Source organism: Nannospalax galili, unplaced genomic scaffold, assembly GCF_000622305.1.
Source record: "Nannospalax galili isolate Female #2095 unplaced genomic scaffold, S.galili_v1.0 scaffold52, whole genome shotgun sequence".
In the NCBI taxonomy this organism is placed as follows: domain Eukaryota; kingdom Metazoa; phylum Chordata; class Mammalia; order Rodentia; family Spalacidae; genus Nannospalax; species Nannospalax galili.
In genome coordinates, this window is record NW_008334003.1 from 7,466,813 (window position 1) to 7,472,812 (window position 6,000).

A 6,000-nucleotide genomic window follows, 5' to 3' on the forward strand; every position below is an offset into this window, starting at 1 on the left:
TCTAAGGCAGTACCATTAAGTGCCAACCATGGCTTGAGACTATGCACCAAAGTGAGTCTAACAGCTTTGCTTTGCCAGGCAAGTAAATTTCCTTGGAAAAAAGAAACACCCTGTAACAAATATTTTTCTAGACTTTTTTGTTTTGTTTTGTTTTTTACACAGTGAAGTCATAATTTTGAATTGTGTCGTTATAAAAACTCTACTCATGATTTAAAAGCATGATTATGTGTTTAACCAAATGTTTTAAGCAGTTGTAATTTTGGTTTCTGAGTGCATTCATATCATTCAAACTTAACTACTTTAGCCCAGGGAAACTCCAAGGCTTCCTGTTTCTTCCAGTGTTAAGTCTTAGTTACAATGATTGGCAGGTGCCCTAGGTGGTCCAATTACTGGAAGCTTGGGTTCTCTGGCGAAGGCCGCACAGCCCCTCTGACTTTCACCTGAGTGGCCACACTCCCCTCCTCTTCACTCTGCCCTTGCACATTCTAGTTGGCCTTTTTCTTTACCAGGGATTTTTGTCTTCATCATTTTTTGCTATTCAAATCATTGCTCTCCTTCTTATTCTGCCCACGGTCTCTCTCCGTCTCAGGAGCTTGCCAGGTTCTTACCTTATCTTTCCTTTGGCTCATTTCTCTGCCTAGTACATGTACAGTTTTGTCACCTAAGCTAGCCTGATTTTTTATTTTCTTGGCATGCCTTGAAAATTCTGATTAGTGTTCTTTCCTTGGCGAAGTGAGGACACCTCTTATCTGGCACTGGACTCTAGTGGTTATCTGTAATAGTTTCAAGTAGAAGGAGATCAATTAGCCTAACTACTACTTACCCTACAGCCCCTGTATGCATAGAAATGTGGGGTGGGGGCTGACTGATCTGAATAGAGAAAAGTAAACTTGTCGAAAGTAACCTTGTTCTTTTTTTTTTTTTTTTCCCCTCCTCACTTTGGAACTCTGTCTTCAGAAAATATTAATTCCCCACAGCTCTTCAGAGTGAACTTACTCTTCGGAGTGTGAAATCTGCTGAAGTCAGCATCTCACTTTCAGGCATATTTGGTTCCCTGAATCTTCTAGTTTAACCTTTAGAGATAATAAAAGTGATACTTTAGGCTTTAGTCTGCTGTTCCTTTGTTTTCTCTTTTTGGCTAATGAGTGCTCAGATGAGAAAAGGACGGTATTTACTTGGTGGTGCAAAACCTGGAGCGATGGCTTGGGTAGGAGACCTAAGGTGGCTGCAGCTTTCACTGTGGTGCAAAAAATCCCCTTTCTGGTTGTTGGAGCTCATTTCATTTTGAAATGTCTAAATACCAAGAAAGACCACTATGGACTCAATTCTCAGATAGGATCATGTGGTATTCAGAGTTTTGCGTTGTTATCTATTTGGATGTTCAGAGAACCAGACCAAAAGTGGTGTCTTGGTTTTGGCACTACGAACATTTAGCTCTTTCTTCTGATAAAAATTGTCAGACAGATTCAGCTGTTGGAGAAGCTACTACTGGTACCAAACACATGCCTGGACCAATGGAGATGCTGGCCTTGGGTTTCATGATGGCTAAGGGCCCTAAGTCTAGTCCGTGGGAACCTTGTGTTCAATTCTGAATCAGAAGGAGGTAAGGATATGGTTTCACATGGTTAGCAGGATAAACTTTAGATTAGACACACCCTGAGACAGCAGCCTTCCCTGCCAATGTCCATTGTCTCCAACATACAGAGTTACCAAGTTCTTAGAGCCATCCAACAGCCATGAATTACTGTTGAGGTATTGCTAGCAGACTGAGAAGAGACTTACTGGGTTAGAATGAGAGGTTGTAACAGAGCAGCAGCAGCTCTGTGAAGTTCACTTCATTCTTAGAGGATTTTGGTATTAGATATATCAGGGAGCATCAATGGCTAAATGGAGCTTCCAACCCTCCAGCCTCTAGACAGCGTATTAGAGTGCGTGACTCAGGCCTGCAGATGACTTTCCAGCAGGCAGGTGGGTCTGTAATTTAGACTCAAGTGTGGCTTTTCTAACGGATTCCATGGACAGATCCTACTTAGATTTGGGCATATTTAAAATGGGGCACATGGAATTGTGCCAAAGAAATGAAATGATGTGTCTGACTCTCAGAGAAAACTTCACATTTAAGATTTCATCTTGTGTCTGTACACATTCCCTAAACTGCAATTTTGCATCCTTAGCTTTGAGAACACATTCCTTAAGGGATCAATTCTTCTTATCTTTTCCTAGGATTTTCCTGGTTTTATTAATGAGGGTCAAGCATCCTGGGGGAACACTTCTGTCCTTGAAAAACTAGGATTGTTGGTTACCCTCTATGTGATATATGATTGGGTGATTACAAAATGTTTATTATGCATTTAGGGCTTCTGAATGAGTATGTGTCAAGTTACAAACTATCATGCAGAGGGAAAACGTTAAGCTTTCCTCTGACTTGAATCTGGGTTAAAATTGTTACCCTTATTTGCTACATGTGCAATCTTCAGTAAGTTACTAATCCACCCTGAGAGGTAATATACAGTACCCTAAACTTTAATATCGATGTACAGTAAATGGTATCTAGTATTATATAATTTGAGACATAACAGTGTTGATAGTATGAAAGTTGTAATCAGTTATTCTTGAATCCTATCAAGGCTCCCAGAAATCTAGAGAGATCTGTGTGAAATTGGGCACCCTTTCACACCTTGATATTTAGTATTGCTTCTGACATTGGACTTTCTAGCCTAAGCTGATTGCGAAGTATCTCTGTATTACTCTTCATGTCATCTTGAAGACATTTAGGAGGTAAAGGAAGAAGGCAGTGCTCCTTCTGCTCGTCCACAAGTTCATCATTTGTGAGTAGCTGCTTCAGGGTGCTCAGTGAAGCAATGGTGAGATACTGTTAGTGCTGTGTGGACAGAAGGTGGGGGGCACAAGCTATGGAGGGCATTATTTCATAGGCTTGAAGAATACTGGCAAGAGAAGATCTCGGAGTCTATCTAGCTCAATTCTCTCATTTTGTATGTGGGTGACCTGGATGGGACTCAGAGGCAAAGTGCTTTGCTTGAGGTCATTCATTGAATTAGTGCCCAGATGGGTCAAGAACTGGGGTCCCCTGATAGGTAAGCATATTTGACACGGATAACCTACCTTTCCTAGACCGTGGCCATACATTCTTTTACTTTATTCTTCTTATCAATTTGTAGCCACAACTGGGAATTGCATTATTTTTCTATTTTCTTGTGTCAGTCACCACAAACTTGGTGTCCTGAAACAGGACAGGAATTGACCATCTCACAGACTTTGTGAGTCAAGGTTGTCTAGGCATAGTTTTGCTAGACCCTCTTCTCAGCATCTTGCGAAGCTACAATAGTCATGTTAGATTAGCTGTGTTCCTTGCTGAAATCCGGGTTCTCATTTCAAGTCATGAGCTTCTTGGCAGAGTCCATTTTGCATTTGTGGGTCTGTGGCCTGTTTTCTTGCTGGTTGTCATCTGGGAACTTCTAACTATACCATATCACTCATGTCCTTTGGCCATTTGACCTTCTCAGAACATGGAAGCTTACTTCTTTATAGCCAGCTAGAGGTTCCTCCTCTTAAAGACTTTTACCTGATGAAGTCAGGCCATACAAGGTAAACTCCCTTTTGACTAATTCCTAGTCAATTTTTTTTGTCTTTTTGAGACAGGGTCTCCCTGTAGCCCCAGCTGTCCTGGAACTCACTATGTAGACCAGGCTGGCCTTGAACTCACAGAGATCTGCCTGCCTCTGCCTCCCAAGTGCTGGGACTACAGGAATGCACCACCATACCAGGCCCTAGTCAATTGTTTTAAGAGCGTAATTGTATCTGAAAAATCTCATCACCTTTTCCAAATGACATGACCTAATCATGGGAATAGTGTCCCATCGTAGTCCTGGTTTCTTCCCAATTTCAAGAGCAAGAATCCTAGAGCCATCTCAAAATTCTGCCCACCACCAGAATGTTGGTCAGGGAAGGTTTTTCATGAGAAGGCGATGCTTGAAGCTGAGCACTGAGATGACATGGAGATTTCTAGTTTGCCAGCTATCCATGACTTACCTGAGATACATTATTCATGCTTCTTTAATTGTTTTGATGCATAACATGGAATCTGGCATATCATAGCAACTGGACTTTTATTATAGGATTAGATTTACATAAGTAAAGTATGAGCAAAGGTTTAGAGAGTTGATAAAGCATTTTGAGTTTTAGAACCCACTTACTCAGGTTCAAGAGAAGTTAAGAAAGACATTAGGAAAGTCTGTGGCATATGGGTCCATATTATTGTTAATGGACTAAGAAACTTAAATTTCCAGACTGGTTATTGCTACCCATTGCTTTGAGTGTTGCATCTGGGACACAGTTTCCCCATATTGTTTTGGTGGGGGACCCTGGGTTTTCTAAGGCTGAGTTAATTACTTCTGACTGTTTGCTACATGGCCACTGTACTGTCTTGGTTCCCAGGTACTGTTGTCTCCACAGACTCCTGAGACATCTTGCCTTAATACCCCAAAGACCCAGTCATGCTGTTTATATCAGTTCCAGAACTCTTGGTAGAAATTGGGGTTACAGTTACTGTTCTTCGAGCTTAAAATGAGCTTCAGTCAAGAAGAGGAAGGAGAGTAGCTTAAGTTAGACCTCACAGCTAAAAGAGAGATGCCTATATTCTTTACAAACTTTAGTTTGAAAGCACTTCCAGTGTTCAGCTTAGCTAAAGGGAAGGGCGCTTTGTTACAGAATACAGTGACAGCTCTGGAAAAATCGCAGCCTCTATGGCTTTCTGACATGGGGAACACACATGTAGGTGGGGAAACAATTTTCCTTATTTGGAAAAAGCCTTGATTTAAGTGAAGAAACACCAAGCACTGTAAGTTTGGAAATGAATAGAAACAGATATTCTCTGGTAGAACTGGCTAGTGGTGCAAAGCAGGCAGCCACACAGGACAGTGGTTCACACTTTGCCTATGAAGGGCTAAGACAATGGTTCACACTTTGCCTATGAAGGGCTAAGACAATGGTTCACACTTTGCCTATGAAGGGCTAAGACAATGGTTCACACTTTGCCTATGAAGGGCTAAAGAGCTCGAATTCTGATGGATTTTTAACTTAACAGTTTACCTTATTTTTTCCATGTTCCTCACTCCAAATTATTTTTTCCTCTTTCCTAGCAATTGGTCCAAAAATAAAATTATAAAATGCCCCATTTCATTAAAACAGCAATGAAAAAACAGATATACATACGATGACCACCATTGTTTAAGAGACTCCCCAAATTTCTCTCTCTCTCATTCTCTCTCTCTGTCTCTTAGTATTTAACAGATGTATCAGTTATTTTCTACAACTTATTTGGCAGGATCTATCCTACAATAAAACCACCCCAAGATGCTGAAGAATTACATTCGTTTTCTAGACAAAAGATTTACATTCGTTCAGTTTAAGAAGTATAATCTAATGAGTTCCTCTATTTCTATAAACATTGCATAGTAGACAATGTTTGAGCTAAAGTTCTAGGGGAAACTTTCTCTGAAACTTTAATGTACAAAGAAATCCCCTAGATTGCTTCTTAGAACTGCTGAATGAGCCAGGCATATCCTTATTATACCAGCACTTGGGAGGTAGATGCAGGTGGATCAAGATTCAAGGTTATCCTGGTTACTTAGGGAGTTTGAAGCCACCCTGGGCTATGTGGGACCCTGTCTCAAAAAGACCACCTCAAAAGAAAAAGAAAGAAAAAAAGAGAGGGAAAAAACAAGAAAGAAAATGTAGAATGAATTGGTATTTCTGGAATATAAGAATTCACATCTAAAATAAGCCTTCCAGGGGCTGGACCCTGGCTCAGTTGTTAAGAGCGCCAGCGGCTCCTATGGAGGACACAGTTCGCTTCCCAGAACCCCCACAGAGACTAGCAACTGTCTTTAGTTCTAGGGGATCGCCACCCTCTTCTGACCTCCATGGGCATTGCATGCTTGCTGTGCAGTTAGATACGTGCAGGCAAAACACTTACATATA

The 6,000-nt window shown here is 41.0% G+C and overlaps 1 pseudogene; it reads right to left on the reverse strand.

The window, feature by feature from the left end:
* LOC103730707 overlaps positions 1-6,000 on the reverse strand; it is a 76,243-nt pseudogene that overhangs the window by 69,107 nt on the left and 1,136 nt on the right.